The 17,921-nt window shown below is 43.4% G+C and overlaps 1 protein-coding gene across 3 annotated transcripts in view; it reads right to left on the bottom strand.

Annotated features, from left to right (window-relative positions):
• Window positions 1-17,921, bottom strand: part of KLHL18 (kelch like family member 18) — a 55,259-nt gene that overhangs the window by 34,387 nt on the left and 2,951 nt on the right. The window contains exon 2 of one of the 3 annotated variants that reach the window (XM_045492711.1): window positions 13,954-14,058. The exons of the other annotated variants lie outside the window; for them this stretch is intronic. The gene's annotated coding sequence lies outside the window, so the exon portion shown is untranslated. The remainder of the gene's footprint in view (window positions 1-13,953; window positions 14,059-17,921) is intronic. 3 annotated transcript variants of the gene reach the window in all.

Here is a 17,921-nt window from a genome sequence, read left to right as displayed (position 1 = left end):
ATTATTCTCTCTTTCTGCCCCAACCCCCACCCCCATGGAGTTTAAATTCTGATCAGTTTCAGCAATAAAGCAGCCTTGTCCATCAGAAATGGAAGAGGTGGACTGAATGGAGATGCCTTGAAGCATCTGTTTTCCTACCTCAGGTATCAACCAAGCCCCTATCTTATGCAGCAACTGCCAAACACAAAGTCAGCTCAACCCAGCTCTCTACCCCTAAACAAAATCTCATTCAGATTTTAGACAAGTAAGGCTATTTCATGTTGGAGATATGAAGCCTCAGTCACAAGCACTGTATTTTTGTTTTACCCCCTTAGTAGACTTCAGACTCCTTGAGGGCAAAAAGGGTCTCCTACATCCCTCACATAGCTCAGTAAATAGTCATTGGTATTAAAATACCAACTCTATCCTCAACAGCGACTCAGAAAGTCAACAAACAATTCCCCGTGAAAATAAATTAACTGCACATTCAGAAAGATGGCAGCTTCACTGAAGGTTATAGTCAAAATGGACAGCAGGTTCTCTTGGTTAAATTTAGAAAAGCCTATCAAAAATTGAGCAGGAGGGGCGCCTGGGTGGCTCAGTTGATTAAGCCTCAGACTCTTGATTTCGGCTCAGGTCATGATCTCACGGTTCGTTAGGCTCCAAGCTGACAGTATGGGGCCTGCTTGGGATTCTCTCTCTGCCCCTCCCGGGCTCTCTTTCTCTTTCTCTCTCTCTCAAAAAAAAAAAAAAAAAAGACTGAACAGGAGGCATGATTTTCTACTCATGTCCTTCAAATTTTTCTTACATATATAAATAGGTACAGTAAGTCTGCAAATAAGTGTTAACACTTGAGGGCTACTGCCATGACAATATGTTTATTATTATTATTTACCTTTAACTAGATATATGTCACTAAATAGCCATATAATTAGGTAACTATGTATACTAATAACATATATTAGCTATCAATGATCTGTAATATAACGATGATCTCTTACTAAACTATTTTAGGTTACTTGAAGGTTAACAGAAAACACTTGTGGCTTCAACACATGCCACTAAAAACCTTCGAAAAACATGACTAGCCATAGACTCCCTCTCGTGTCAGCTTTGTCTAGTGCTCCTTACCTTCTGGGAACTTCCATATTCATTCCAACCACACTATACAACATATGATTTAAACCCTAACAATGAGGCCCTTCCTCAGGACTTTTCAAATGAGAAAGAGGGACAATCCCCCCCCAGGATAACAAGGGCCCATCAGGTGCTCCACCACCTTCCATGTATGAAAAACCAGTCTGCAGCGGGAGGAGCGCATTGAACATGCAAGGAAGGTATCTTGACAGCATTTCAGTCCCCGGCACATCATCAATACTGTCCTTTCTCCAGTTGGATTACATGAGCCAATAAATGGTTGGTCTTGCTGAGGGTAGTTCTGCTATTAAGAGCAGAGTTCTGAGCACTGTGATCCAGAGAAAGCCCTGGGGAAGATCAGAAAAGGCGGACCTTCTTTCCTGGCTTTAGTAGATGGGTGGCTTTAGCTCTGACTGGGCCCTTGTCGTGCCTCAAGGCCCCCATTCTGCTCACCAGTCAGGTCTTAAGGGATTACAACACTCAACACAGTAAAGAGAGGTCATTTCTCTCCCCAACTGATGTGTGGATCTGATGCAATTCCTAACCACAGCGAGATTATTTTTATAGATACAGACAAGATTCTTCCAAAATTCATATGATGGGAAAAAGAACTAAAATATCTGAACCAATTTCGAGTAATAAAGTGCACGCAAATGGTCAATATGCACATGAAAAAATGTTTAAAATTATTAGTCATCAGGGAAATGCAAATCAAAACTACGATACCACTTTACACCCACAATGATAGCTATTACCAAAACAAAACAAAACAAAACAAAATAACAAGTGCTGGTGAAGATGTGGAGAAACTAGAAGCCTTGTGCACTGCTTATACTGCTGGTGCAAATATAAAATGGTGGAAAAGTTTGGAGGTTCTTCAGAAAGTTAAACATAGAATAATAATATGACACAGCAATTCTACTCCTAGGTATATACCCAAAAGGATCGAAAGCATAGTCTCAAAGAGATATTTGTATGCCCATAAATTCACAGCAGCATTATTCACAATAGCCAAAAGGTGGAAACAGCCCACCCCAGGTCTCCATCAATAGATGAATGGGTATATAAAATGTGGTATATATACATACAATGCAATATTAGTTAGCCTTAAAAAGGAATGAATCAAGAGAATGAGAAGATAAGCCATAAAAGGGGAGCAAATATTTGCAAAGGACCTAACTGATAAAGGGCTAGTAATCAAAACACACAAAGAACTTTTTTTAATTTTTTAGCATTTATTTTTGAGAGACAGAGAGAGGCAGAGTGCGAGCAGGGGAGGGGCAGAGAGAGAGAGAGAGAGAGAGAGAGAGAGGGAGACACTGAATCTGAAGCAGGCTCCAGGATCTGAGCTGTCAGAACAGATCCTGATGCCGGGCTCAAACCCACAAACCAAGAGATAATGACCTGAGCTGACTGAGCCACCCAGGAGCCCCTCAAAACATACAAAGAACTCTTAAAACCTAACAATAAGAAAACAAACAAGTGAATTTAAAAAACAGGCAAAAGATTTTAACAGACATCTCAGCAAGAAGATACACAGATGGCAAATACGCATATGAAAAGATGTTCCATACCATGTCATCAAGGAAATGTAAATTAAAATGCATCTATTATGATGGCCAAAATCCAAAACACTGAAAACACCAAATGCTGACAAAGATGTGCAACATCGGGAACTCTCATTCGTGCTGGTGGGAATGTAAAATGGTATAGCCACTTTGGAAGACAATTTGGCATTTTCTTTAAAAAGAAAAATTTTTTAAATCTTTATTTATTTTTGAGAGACAGAGCATGAGCAGGGGAGGAACAGAGAGAGAAAGAGACACAGAATCCGAAGCAGGCTCCAGGCTCCGAGCTATCAGCACAGAACCCGATGCAGGGCTCAAACCCACGAACTGCGAGATCATGACCTGAGCCCAAGTCGGATGCTAACCGACTGAGCCACCCAGGTGCCCCTAATTTGGCATTTTCTTATAAAACTAAACATATTCTCATCATACAATCTAAAATCACACTCCCTGAGATTTCCCCAAAGGAGTTAAAAACCTATGTCTGCACTAAAACCTTCACGTGAATGTTTATAGCAGCCACATTCATAATTACCAAAAGTTAAAAGGATATCCTGAAGATATCCTTCAGGAGCTGAATGGATAAATAAGCTGTGGTCCATCCATCCAGACATGGAATATCATTCAGCGCAAAAAGAAATGAGCTATCAAGCCATGAAAGGATGTAGAGGAAGTTTAAAACATATATTGCTAAGTGAAAGAAGCCAATCTGAAAAGGCTACATACTACAGGATTGCAACACTCAGGAAAAGGCAAACTATGGAGACAATAAAAGGATCAGTGGTTGCCTGTGGGTGTACGGAGAGAGAGATGAAAGGTAGAGCACAGAGGGGTTTTAGGGCAGTGAAACCATTCTTTATGATACTATAATGGTGCTTACATGTTATTATATATGTCAAAAATCACAGAACATACGCGACTAAGAGGGGACCTTGATGTACACCATAAGCTCTGATCATGATGTATTCGTGTGGGTTTGATTATGACAAGTGTACCACACTCTGGTGCAGGAACTGATAGTGAGGGGTGCTGTGTGTGCTGTGGGGGTAGTGGGTATACGGGAAATTTCTATACCTTCTGCTTAATTTTACTGTGAACCTAAAACTACTCTAAAAAATAAAGCCTTTTAAAAAAAATTTAAGTAAATGCTGCCCCCAATGTGGGGCTTAAACTTATGACCCCAAGATCAAGAGTTGCATGCTCTACTGCCTGAGCCAGCCAAGTGCCCCAAGTCTTTTTTTTTTTTTTTTAAGGAATTAAATTAGAATGCATACTACAATGTGGATGAACCTTGAAAACATTATACTAAGCAAAATAAACCTGACACGAAGGCCAATACTGTATGATTCTACTTACAGGAGAGGTCTAGAATAGGCAAATCAGAGACAGAAAAGGAGGCTCAAAGGGTTATAGGGTTCTGTTTTGGGTGATGAAAAAGGTTTGTAATAGACAGTGGGCGAGGGTGATGGTTATACATTTTAAGTGTATTTAATTGAGATAGGGAGACTGAAGGATTCCATAAATATCTGCACTTTACTCCTTTTCCTACTTCTATTCTTGCTAGGACCTAAACGTCCACCCCACTTTACACAGGCCTTATAAAGCAAATAGTGTATGTCCTCTTGTAAGTAAGAGACAAGGAGTTAATAATGATTTCTTTAGAATAGATAACATCTAAGGAAGAACCAGATGAGAATGGCTGGGAAGCCCTCGTATGCGCATTTCAGACCACCACAGCTCTGGACATCTTGACACCCAGGCCCTATGGCTCCTGGGAAGAACACCTGGGCCCCCCTCTTTGTTCCAACCAGTTCCTGGATGCGTGAGTGGACACGTAATCCACCACACCACAGTCTTCAACAAAAACCCCAAGAACATGAGCAAAGACGAGACTCCCTCTTTTCCCTTCTGAGTCTCTGGGATTCTCTGTACCTGCACTCTCTCTATACCTTCAATAAACTCTGCTTTCCCCTCCTGCTGGCTTACATTTAAAGTCCATCCATCCTCTGGGTCTCTGGACCCAACTTGCTGGCATCATAATGACAAATGAATTATACATTTAAAAATGGTTTAAAATGTAAATAATAATAATTAAAATAGTATAATAAAAGGATAATGTGGGAGGAATCACTCTCTCCATTTCAAGATTTACTATATAGCCAGAATAAGTGGTGTAGGGATAGGGACCTTGACCAATGGAAGAGAACTAGGAACCCAGAAGTAACCCCACCCAAGTATGACCAACTGATTTTTTTTTCTTAGTAGGCTCCATGCCCAGCATGGAGCCCAAAGCAGGGCTTAAACTCACAACCCTGAGATCAAGACCTTAGCTGAGATCAGGAATCAGACGCTTAACCAACTGAGCCACCTGAGCATCCCCCGCCACTGAATTCTGACAAAGGTGCGAAAACATCTGTACCTCAAATGCAGGAAAGATAGGTCTTTTCAGCAAATAGGGCTGAGCAATTGGAAATCCACAGGCAAAGAAAAGAACTTCAGTTTACACCTCAGCACACACAAAAATTAACTCAAAATGGATCATAGATTTTTAATTTTTTTTAAGTTTATTTATTTATTTTGAGAGAGCAACCAAGCACAAGTGGGGTAGGGGCAGAGAGAGGGTGAGAGAATTCAAAGTAGGCTCCGCACCGTCAGTGCAGAGCCCAACACAGGGCTTGAACCCACAAACCAGGAGACCCTGACCGGAGTGGGGACCAAGAGTCGGACGTTTAATCGACTGAGCCACCCAGGCACCCCAGATCATAGATTTTTAAATGTAAAACTTAAAAATATAAAACTTAGATGAAAACATAGGAGAAATTCTTCAGGACCTAGGGCTTGGTAAAGAGTTATCAGATAGGAGACCAAAAACTACAATCCATAAGGAAAAGATTTAATAAATTAGACTAAATCACAATTTAAAACTTTTGTGCCGTGAAACAACCTCTTAGGGGAATGAAAAGACAATCTACAGACGGGGAGAAATATTTGCAAACTTGCAATATAAATAAATTTTATTTGCAAATTAAATACAGGCCCAATTTCCCTGGGCCTCAACTTTATCTGCTATGAAATGGGGAGACTTATATTGACTTTAAGAAAATATTTTTGGGGGGCACCTGGGTGGCTTAGTCAGTTGAGCATCCAACTTCAGCTCAGGTCATGATCTCATGGTTCATGGGCTCGAGCCCCACTTCAGGCTCTGTGCACTGACCTCAAAGGAGCCTGCTTTGGATTCTCTGTCTTCCTCTCTCTTCCCTCCCCCACTTGTGTGCACTCTCTTGCACACTCTCTCTCTCAAAAATGAATAAACATTTTAAAAAATATGTTTTTCAAAAAAGAAAGAAAATCTTTTTTTCAAAATTAAATGATACAAAAGAAATAAAAGCATTTTTTACATTAAAAAGACACTCAGGGGTGCCTGGGTGGCTCAGTTGGTTAAGTGGATAAGTGTCCAACTCTTGATTTCGCTCAAGTCATGATTTCAAGCTCCACTTTGGGCTTCCCGCTGACATCGTGGAGCCTGCCTTGGACACTTGGGATTCTGTCTTCCCTCTCTCTCTGCCCCTTCCCCACTCGGATGCACGTGCATGCACTCTCTCTCTCTCAAAATAAATAAATAAACTTAAAATACTTTATAGGGATACTCAGCAGGATCTCACTTAAGAGTTCAGATCTTGGATCTTGTCCTTTCTCTGCAGGAATCCAAGGACAGGGGATCAGCAAAGAGTATGTTTTCTGTATGGTAGGAACAGGTTTCCCCAGAACTGAATAAGTGGCAAATTATCAGGTTCATTACAAAGGCAGACCAGGCTAGTGTAGAAATCCTCTCACTCTGAGAGGTGTGGGATTGAAAGAAAAACGAAAGTATTATTATTTGCAAAATTACACTTGTAAATTTGTTTTATTACTTGCAAATAATACTATTTAGTAATAGGACTTGATGCTATTCAGCACTGTATTTTTGACCTATTTGCCAAATGTGAGTCCATCTGACAAAGGACTCCTACCCCCAATACATAAAGAACACTAAATGCACAACAGTTGTCTAACAAAAATAATCCAACAAGAAAATGGGCAAAAGACATGAAGAGACAGTTCATCAGAAAGGATATACAGCTGGCAAATAAATACATGGGATGTTCAACTCTACCACCCGTTAGGGAAATGCAAATTAAAGTCACAATTAGATATCACTATATATTTAACACAATGGCTACTATAAAAAAAAAGTGGTAACACCAATTGCTGGTGAAGATGCAGAACTCAGTCACTCATTATATTAGTCAGGGCTCTCCAGATAAACAGAAGTGTTGTGTGTACGTATGGGGAGGGAGCCAGAGAAAGGAGGGAAGGTGGGAGAGGAAGGGGAAATTGATTTTAAGGAATTGGCTCACACAATTACAGGGGCTGGTAAGTCTGAAATCTATATGGTGGGCTGACAGGAAGGAGATTCAGATCAGATTTGATGTTGCAGTCTACAGTGTGAAATCAGCAGGGCAGGCCCCCAGGTGGGAAAATCAGACAAGGTTTTTATGTTACAATCTCGAAGAATTGTTTCTTCTTCAGGAAACCTCAGTTTTTGCTCCTGAGACCTTCAACAATTTTATGAGGCCCACCCACATTATGGAAGGTAATCTGCTTTACTCAAGGTCTACCAATTTAAATGCTAACCACATCCAAAAAAATACCTTCACTGCAACATCCAGACTGATGTTTGGCCAAACAACTAGACACCATAGTCTAGTCAACTTGACCCCCAAAATTAACCATGGTATTCATACATGCCAGTATGAATGTAAAATGGCACAGCCACTCTGGAAACTAGTTTGGCAATGTCTGTTAAAACTAAAACTCAATTTACTGGATGACCCAGCAATTGTACTCTTTGGGCATTTATCCCAGAGAAATGAAAACCTACCTTCATGCAAAATCCCGTAAATGAATATTCATAGCAGCCTTATTTGTAGCCCCAAACTGGAAAGGACCTAAATTTCTTTCAATGAGTAAACGGTTAAACAAAACATGGTACATCCACACCATGGCATACTAGTCAGAAATATTAAGTAAAAAACTATCAGTACATTTAACAACCTGGATGGCCCTCAAAGGCATTATGCTGAGTAGAAAAAGTCAATCTCAAAACGTCACGTACTTCATGATTCCATTCATACAGCATTCTTGAAATGAGAGAAGCAGAACAAATTAGTGGCTGCCAGAGACCAGGGATGGAGGGTGGGAGGGGGATGGGTGTGACTATAAAGGGGCAGCACAAGGGAAATCTTTGTGGTTACAGAATAGTTCTATACTGTGGAGGTCATTCTGTATGTGGAGGTCACGGGCAACCTTGACAAGAGCAAATGGTGGCGGCCTGACATAAGTAACTTACCTATCTTACTAAATCACGAGGTCTACCAAGGGAGCAATCTTTGTATGTTTCCTGGACTAGTTCTGGCAATGAACGCTCAGTATTTGTTGAATGAATAAAGTTTCTGAATGAATCAACTCAAAATATAATGGAGTCTGTCATATCAGTCCCCATTTTGTTGGGCTCCCTATTGCCCACAAGTCAGATCCAAATCCCGAATTAGCCTCTATCTACCCCAAATCCCCCACCATGCCTTTCTTCTCAGCTCTTGGCAATTCCCCTAAATCACCCTATTTCCTCTGCTGGGATCCTTATCCCATATTTTTCTGCCTGGTGAATTACTGCTCATCTATGAAGATCCAGCTCAAATGCTCCCTCTTCTATGGGGCTTCCAAGACTCCCAGGCAGTGGGCATCCCCATCCTGTAGTGCCTGGTACAAGCCTCCAGCATAACTTGTAGCATTTTTATATTGTCTCTAATGAATGTCTCCCCATCCGGAACGAATGTTCTTCCCGCAGAAAGGAAAGGCTATGATGTCCTAGCACTTAACACAGTAACTCATTGCCAAGTGTACTTAATGAATCCCAGAGCCCATTTCATCTAAGAGATAGCTCTGGGTCTTTCATCTGAGATACAAACAAATAACAAAACTTCTGATGAGTGCCATCTCTTCTTTTTAACCTTGATCTTTTGGCTCAGGACTGACAGAGCTGGTGGGAGGAAGGCACTGAAGCATCAAGAGGGTTACTATCTAGGGGCCCCTGGGTGGCTCAGTCGGCTGAGTGTCTGACTTCAGCTCAGGTCATAATCTCACAGTTCATGAGTTTGAGCCCCGCATCAGGCTGTCAGTGTAGAGCCCGCTTCAGATCCTCTGTCCCCATCTCTCTCTGCCTCTCTCCTGCTCACACACTCTCTCTCAAAAATAACCTTAAAAAAAAAAAAAAAAAAAAAAAAGTTCAGTGGGTTACTATCTAACCTTATCTGGAAATTCAGTTAGCTGAAGTAAGAGGCTCAACAAAAAGATGGTTGAGCTTAGGGATGACCAGAGGAGGACCTGGTGTCCAGGCTGACAGTGCAGTCCCAACCCTAGAAGAAATAAACAAGCCACACTATAGTTGCCTTGTTCAGGTGCATTTCTAACAGGGTGGCATGTAAGGAAATGAAGGTAGGGGGTGTGTCCTTTCATTTTGAATGCTGGATGACCTGTCCCCAGCCCAGAACATGGGCTGAGGGATGCTAGTCCATCCCACCAAAAGGAAAAATGATTAGTATCCCAAACCCACAGGGTTGAGAAGCAGACAGCAGGCATAATAAAACACACTGGGTTCAGTCTGGGGTTTTGATGGCATCTTAAAGCTCACTGTGTGAAACCCTCTATTGATGAGCTATAGGGAGACCCCACTGGCTAAGTGACTCCGGAAGGGGGTGAGGGAGGAAGTGGCTGACCAGCTAGGACTAAAAAAAAGACGTGGGCCATGGTCCCATAAAGAGCCAGTAAAGAGCCAGCTACAATATTCAGGCCTGTCCCACTGCTTCTAAACCCTCCCCTGCCTCCCACCATGTCCAGCAAGGTAGAATGGGAGAGAGGGAGAGAGGGAGACAGGAGGGCAGAGTCCCTAGAAACCACTGAACATCTAACTGCAACAATAGCATGTGATTTTCCAGTTCCTCACCAGTCCAGACTCCTCACCACTAGAATTCCAGGAGTTCAGTGCACACGCACGCACCTCCCCAATCACACCTTCCATCTCTACGTCTTACTTGTTCAAGGAACATCCTGTCTGTGCACTTTCATGCCTAGGCCCTTGAACAGGCTCTCCCAGCCTGGAATGCCTCCTCCCACAAAGTCTGTTTGTCTAAGTTCTATTCATCGTGCAGGGCACCAATTGGACACTATCCTCTCCATGAAACCATCACAAATCCTGTGAACTGGAAATAGCTGCCCTTCCTTTGGCATTCCCTTAGGCCTCTGGTAACAGCTGGGCACTTACAGAATTTACCACACTCCACCTTGTCTCATAATTAATTATGGGTATCCATCTCACCCACCGATCTCTCGATGCCAAAGTTAGGGGCTGATGCCCACTCAACAGCAGGGTGCCTCGTGCACTGGGAAAGCACCATGCACAGTTAGGCACTTCATTAATATGTTGACTGAAGGAGCATCTCAAACATAACACCAGGGGCCCTTTCAGATAATACAGCAAACACTTTTGAGCGCCTGAAACATGCTAAGAACTATGTTGGATAATAGAGGCTTCACAGGCCACAGGAGCTCAACGTCTGGATGGGAAGAGTGAACACTCAAGCACGTCTACACTGTGTTCAGTATGGTAAGGGGTGCGAAGTGTGAAGGCAATGCTTCTCAAATTTTCATGTGCACAGGATGTAAGAACCACCAGATTCCGGTTCAGCAGGTCTGAGGTGGGGGCAGAGAGTGTGCATTTCCAACGAGCTCTCAGGGGACATGGAAGCTATCAGTACAAGGGCCATATTGTCAGTTACAAGGGGGTAAGGTACAACAGAAGAGGGAGAGATTGACTGCACCTGGAGGGATATGAGAAGACTCCAGACAGATGGGATTTCACACCACCCCCCACTGCAACAGGGCAGCGCAAAAGAGAGAAGGTGGCACAGGCCTGTGCCTCACAAAAACACAGATTGGCAGGGAGGCAGGAGTGCAAACTTGTGACCACAAGACAATGCTGAACAGAAACAATGCAGCGTGCCTTAGGAGAACAGAGGAAGGAGTGTTTGGCCACTTCTTTCCCCTTAATTGGGGAAAAAAAAATATGAAAGGAGCCTTGCACACGGGTAAGAATGCTGGCAGATGTGAGCGATACTCTAAGCCAGAAGAATGCGGGAGCAAAGGCTTGGAAGTTGGAGAACACAGATCACAAAGACACAGTCGGCAGGAGGAGCCTACAGACGACTAGGAGAGAAAGGCAGAGAAGGGTCGGTCTGGTGGAATGTGTATATCAAGGATGCCGCTGGTGGCCCTAAAAAAGTCAACCAGGAGTAGCGGTCAGCACCAACAGGGCATGCTTAAGCTTCTCTTACGTCTCACAGACACAGTGGCAGATTTCTGTGAGCAGCTTAGAATAATCAGAGAAGCAGTTAAATCAGCAGTCTTTCCTCTAATCCCACCGAAAACCAGCCACCACCTGCTGCTCCTGCACTCCCACCAGCCAGTGGCTTTCCCCAGATGTCCTGCTGACTTAAAAGTACAGCCTATGGACAGGGGGAGAAAAGACAAGCTTTCCCAAACATGGGTAGGAGCACCTTTTAAACCACCAAGAGTGCTACTTCCTGTTCCCCTGACAAGTTTCTAACTTCTGATGTTCTCTGTGGTGAAGAGAAGTTACTTCAAGAACAAGCCAGGGGCGCCTGGGTGGCTCAGTCAGTTAAGTCTCTGACTTCGGCTCAGGTCACAATCTCACGGTTCGTGGGTTCGAGTCCCACATCCAGCTCTGTGCTGACAGCTGCAGCCTGCTTCAGATTCTATGTCTCCCTCTCTGCCCCTCCCCTGCTCATGCTCTCTCTCTCTAAAATAAATAAACATTAAACACACACACACACACACACGCCAACATTGGTCTCTCTAGCTCTGGCCAGAGAGCTCATGTCTCCTGAATGGGAGAAGGGAAAGTCCAAGTGAAATCCTGTGCTCTCTTCACCAGTGAATAATTCAGTCACAGTCCCTGCCCTCTCCCTATGTTTCTTATGTGTACCCCAAACACCCTGCCCTAATTCTACACTCATAAACCAATAAACGAATAATTACTGTCTAGCTTCATTCATTCATTCATTCAACAAGTATTCACTGAGCCACACAAGGAACTATGTTGGGCCTGTGGATCTACCTCTCCAACCTTGTGTTCTTCCACTTGTCACCCAGGTCACTCTCTTCCTATCACACCAGCTGCCTGGTGTGTCCCCAAATACCAAGTATGCTCCTGTCTCAGGATTCTGTGCTTGCTATTCCCTCTGCCTAGAATACTTTCCCTTAGATATGCTCATGGGTCATTCCCTCATTTCATTCAGACCTCTACTCAGCAAGGCTGGTTCTGGTCCCTCTGACAAAAACAACACCCTCAGTCCCCTTTATCGGGCTTTATTTTTCTCCATAGCACTTATCACCACGGGACATTTTATACCTATTTATCTGTTTATTGTCTGCCACTCCACCTCCCACCAGGACGTGAGCTCATGCTCACGGAGGCGCTGCCTACCCTGCCTAGGGCTGCTTGCTCAGCACATGGAACAGTGCTTGGCACGCGGAAGGCGCTGACATGTCTGCTGAGCACACTGCTGAATGAGAATGGAATGGGAGGTCACTCGCAACAGGAGAACGAATGATCAGACCAGAGCCTGGGGAGAAACAATCCGGCAGCTGCACAAGGACCATTCCCTAAAGGGTCTGTAAGAATTCTCTCAACACACTACTCCAGAAATCCTGGGTTTAGGGAAAAGATGAAGAGGACCTGAATTAGGACAGTGGCTTACTAGACACATTACATAGACACATCAGTGAATAATTCAGTCACAGTCCCTGATCTCACGGAGTTATGATATTGTAAGTAATGTCATTATTATTGTGATAAGTGCCATAAAATATACAGAAGAGAGAGAGGATGAGCCAAAGCCAATTCCAGAGCTTCCATTCTACCTGACTACATGGATAGTGTGCCATCCATACACAAAATGAACAAAAGAAGAGATAGTTTAGGAGGGAAAGAGCCTTCATTTGAGACATAATTAGCATGAGGATCAACAGGACAGGTGAAACGCAGGTCTAGTATTTAAAAGCAAAATAAGCAAAACAGAGATATTGATTTGAAAGCCACTGTAATTTACAGATTATGCCAACAAACTTTTAGTGGGAAGACAGGTTAGCACAGTATGTTTTGCTGGTCCTCAGAACAGCTCTGTCAAGGTTACAGGACTTTTAGATTTTACAAATCAGCACAGGAAAAATAAGCTTATGACACGTGTGCATCACTTTAATATGTATCTCTCAGAAATCGATTCCTTTTAAGTGACCATTTGAAGTGCAGCTCCAGGGCTGAGCTAATAAAATCTGGCTCTTAACAGCTGAGGCAGCACACTACAAAGCAAAAGAACAGGAAAGATCACCCCTCAGTATCTGTGTTTCTCCTCAGTGGGTCTGGACACAGAGCCAGATTCTATCTTTAGTGTCTCCACAGTCACAGCACTACAAGCAGTCTCACGTGCCCACCTGGTAACAAGTCTTCTTGAGCTTATTAGCTTTTTAAAAATTGTGGTAACATACACATAACGTAAAGTTTACCATTTTAACCATTCTTAAGTGTCCAGTTGAGTGGCGTGAAAGACATTCACATTGGTGTGCGACCAGCCCCACTATCTGTCTCCAGAACTTTTCCATCTTCCCAAACTGAAACTCTGTCCCCTCCTCCCAATCCTAAGCAGCCCCCACTCTACTTCCTTTGTGCACTCTGGTTATGTCATTCAAGTGGAATCTTATGGTGTTTGTCCTTTTATGAACGGCTAGTTTCACTCAGCATAAATAAAGTCTTTAAGGTTCATCCATGTTGTAGCAGGTGTCAGAGTTTCTTCCATTTTTAAGGCTACATGATATTCCATTGTACGTATGGAATATTATTCCATCGTGTCTATTTCAACAAAATGGAGTAAATGTTATCCATTCAACAGTCGGTGCCTCTTGGGTGGTTTCCATCTTTCAGCTACTGTGAATAATTCTGCCGTAAATATATAAAAATATCTGTTCTTGAGCTTGTTTTTTGGAAAGCATTTTTGTGTTCTGATCAGATATGCAGCACACTCTGCCCAGATGTATTGGGCCATATGTGAACTGTCTACTTTGCCTGCCGGCAGGCAGCCCCAACTCTGGCCCTTACCTTCACGGCCCTGAACACAGCCGGTCAGGTCCACTGGAACACAGGAGCCATCACGGTCTCCTCTGGCCTGCCATTCTGCAAGCAGCTAAGCATCCTCAGCTTCAACTGAGACAGAAAGGGAGCATGGTGTCTTTAGTTAATGCTTCAGAAACAGTCTGGTTCAAGCTCCAGCAGAGCTAACAAGACTTTAGAGATGCAAAATTTAACAGTAACTTCTCCTATGTCAGTTATTCAGTCACCAACCAGGATAGTCCCATGATCCCCTGCAGTGAGCTGGAAAAAGAAAGTGCTTCACTTCGGGCTCATTTGTACTCTTTAACAAGAGATGCTTCCCACTGCTAGATACTGTGTTGAAACCACAGAAGTATATGCTGGGGCAATAAAGCAAGTGAAGCCTACTTCAAAAGCCTTTAACTTTACAAAGGCCATATCACTCTACAACAGGGGTCAGCCAGCCACAGCCAATGGGTTAGGCCTACACCTGTTTTTGGTAGATAAAGTTTTAACAGGACAAAGCCATACCCATTTGTTTATGTATTCTGTACAGCTGCTTTGGTGCTTACAACATCAGAGTTGAGCAGTTGCAACTGAAACTGTATGACCTACAAATCCTAAAATATTTACTATCTGGCTCTTTACAGAAAATGCTTGCCAACTCCTGGTTCACACATCTTGGTTCATTCTCTTCTCCCCCGCTAGAAACGGGTGATGTGGTCAGTGGTTTGTGCGGAAGGGGCCTCCCCAAACTGACTGTGGGGAAACTGGCTGGCTCTACACCAAGTTGGCAACAGGAGTGCCAACACGCAACAAATCAAGAGTAGGAAGGGACACGCCATGCTTGCAATTTAGAAGGGGCGAGGAACACACCTTTAGAAAGATGTGATCTCGGGGCGCCTGGGTGGCGCAGTCGGTTAGGCGTCCGACTTCAGCCAGGTCACGATCTCGCGGTCCGTGAGTTCGAGCCCCACGTCGGGCTCTGGGCTGATGGCTCAGAGCCTTGGAGCCTGTTTCCGATTCTGCGTCTCCCTCTCTCTCTGCCCCTCCCCCGTTCATGCTCTGTCTCTCTCTGTCCCAAAAATAAATAAACGTTGAAAAAGAAAATTTAAAAAAAAATTAAAAAAATTAAAAAAATTAAAAAAAAAAGAAAGATGTGATCTCATTTTCCATCAACCAGCCTCTAAGCTGAACCAGGTGTGGCCAAGGGGCAAACGATGGAGTCTCATGTACAAAATAATAAAGGAACCACCTGCATTAAGAAGCATCCCCAACATAAGCTTCTTAAATTCACACAGCCGGCTGGCCAAGCTCCAGAAGCCTCAGGGTGAACCCCAGGAACACTGCTTGGGTGGTAACTGATTTTCCAGGATGCCTCCAACTCCCTTTCCCTCCCTACATCAGGCAGCAGCAAGTTCTCTCATCCTCTGCCTGGTGTCCAAAGGTAACAGCATTACCCACCACATAACTTGAGGAAGAAAGAGCAAAACTGACTTTTCGATGACTATGAATTCATATTCCAAGTGCACACGTGCTCTCAAGGAGCACACTCTTCCTCTGAGGTCTAACTGTTCACTAAAAAGAGGAGAGGCTGGAAATGAACACAGACGCCTGGAAAAAGTCAGTAGAAAACACCAGGAATGAACGATATTCAGAGGCTCAAGCTTTCCAATACAGTGTCATTTCAAATTCAAAAGAGTTCACAATCCATATGTCCAAAAGACTAGCAGCATACCCATCACTGTCCTCCCTGCTCAAAAATGACACTGCAGATGGTGTTCCCTGCTCTGCTGCATAACACCAGCAGGGCAGGTGAGTAATCTGATAGAGGACGCAGAGGCATTCCTTCCACCAACAAACAGCTATGTTGAATCCCAGAGAATATAGCTTTGTGCCTTGGGCAGTCCCTTAATATCTCTAAGCCTCAGGGTTTTTTAATCTGTAAAATGAATGGCTTTGATAGAGGATCTCTATGGCTCCTTTTCATAGGATTCCTCCAGCTCTGTAATTATACCTGTGTAACACCACACACAACATAAAAGTGGCATGTATCAACAAGTTCTTACTTCACTTGCTGATATCCTTCTCCACATACTCCTTCATCACAAAATCAGTGTGAGAGAAACTTAGACAAGATTCCACTCAAATGTGTGGCTTTTGAAGCCATTCTCAATGAAAATTGCGTACTTGGGTTTAGTGGGTCAAAAGGAAATATTCTAATACTGTGCCTTTTACCCATGGAAAAGACATTTCTTTCCAGAGGATAAATTCTCAGATCTGGGCTCAAAACTTCAGCAAGGGCCTTGGGAAAATGCTAGAAGACTGATGCCAGAAAACTGTTGGAGAACCATTCATTAGTGGTTGCAAATCAGGGTGAGAGAGAGAGAGAGAGAGAGAGAGAGAGAGAGTGTGTGTGTGTGTGTGTGTGTGTGTAGGAAGCTGTTCTCCTAAGCTGATGGATCAGTGAGTAATATTCAGGTTTGGTGACCCCATTCTGTCCTCACAAATAAAGAAAAAGGAGTATGTGAGGTGAGAGGAGAACAGACAAATGTTAAAGTGGTGGGTCTAGATCTTATGAATAACAACCCGTGGTGAGCACTCACTGAATCTGCTCAACTCGCTGGACGCATGTGAGCCTGACAGATGTGGCCTGAGCACTGGGCAGCTGGTGGCCCAGAGGAAAGGACATGAAACCAGCTGTTGGAAAGAGGGGCTAAGAGCCTTGACCGGACGCAAACCCCTCTACCCAGACCAAGCCTTCTGCTATATGTTGCCGAGAAGTCCTGCACTGCTATCCTCCGTACCTTCAAGATAAAATGATTTGCCAAGTAGATGGACCATGGGTTTTTCCTGATAGGAGAACAATACTCAGCTGGATTCATGACCCATGGTCCAAAGATGGGCTTCAGGGGTATCGCGCCTATGACTGAATGCAAAATTTTGTATGCACATTTTTCTGGGAAGAGGGTTCATCATTTTCAGTTTTTAAGAAAAAGGTTCAAGTCAACGTAGATACAGAATATGGTTTTAAAAATCCAGCATTATTACCCTTTCTGTTATGCCTCTTCTTAATTATCCAACAGGTGCCCAAGGAATTTAAATTTCAAATATTTCCAAAAACAAAACTAAGAAAGGTTTAGGAGTTGGCAGTGAACTTACAGACTGCATCACACCTGCTAACGCTAACCTGCACGCTCTCACTAAAACTCGGGAGGACAGAAAAGATGACATGTTGTTAAGGATGAGTGAGGGTTGACCTGAGGTAGATTAATCCACTTTGAATCAGCAGCTGGAATCAGTTCTGCCACTGTCAGTGACAGAAGAGGCAACAGGAGAGCACGAAAGAACACTTGGCCAGGAGAACAGAGACCCAGGAGTCCAGTCTCTAGTCCTAGCCCCGCCTAACTCAGTCTGTGACCTTGGACCAGTCCCTTCTTCTGGGCTTGGGTCCTCATCTGTAAAATGCAGGCTACTGAAGCAAAGCAGTGGTTTGCAAACTCTTTTAAGGCAATGAACGTTATGTTTAGATAAAATCATCCAGAATTCATCAGAAGCTAACACAAATTCAAAATGGCAGGTTGAACATACCCATTTATTTCCCCTCCCTTCTAGAAGCGCCATCAAATTATTATTCATAAATATCTACTGCTTACTGAACATTTACTACATGATTGTTTTAAGTGCATTAACTAATGGAATCCCTAACACACTTACTAGGTAGGTGATGACACCCATTTTAAAGATGAAGGAACTGAGTCACCAGTGTTTAAGGAACTTGCCCAAGTTGTCACAGCTAATAACTGGCAGAGCCAGGGTTCAAACCCAGGCAGTCTGGCTTGAGTCTGTACTATATACTACCTCTCAGACTGACAATCAAGAAACAGCAAAGCTCCCAAGGAAAAAGAAGCTGAAAGAGAGAGGATATTAAAAGCATCACCAAATTTTGGAAGATGAGTAGTAGCTGATTTAGTTGG

The sequence above is a fragment of the Leopardus geoffroyi genome, chromosome A2 (genome assembly GCF_018350155.1).
Source record: "Leopardus geoffroyi isolate Oge1 chromosome A2, O.geoffroyi_Oge1_pat1.0, whole genome shotgun sequence".
NCBI classification, from domain to species: domain Eukaryota; kingdom Metazoa; phylum Chordata; class Mammalia; order Carnivora; family Felidae; genus Leopardus; species Leopardus geoffroyi.
Note: the sequence above shows the minus strand (reverse complement) of the source record. Positions and strands in the feature narration are given on the sequence as shown.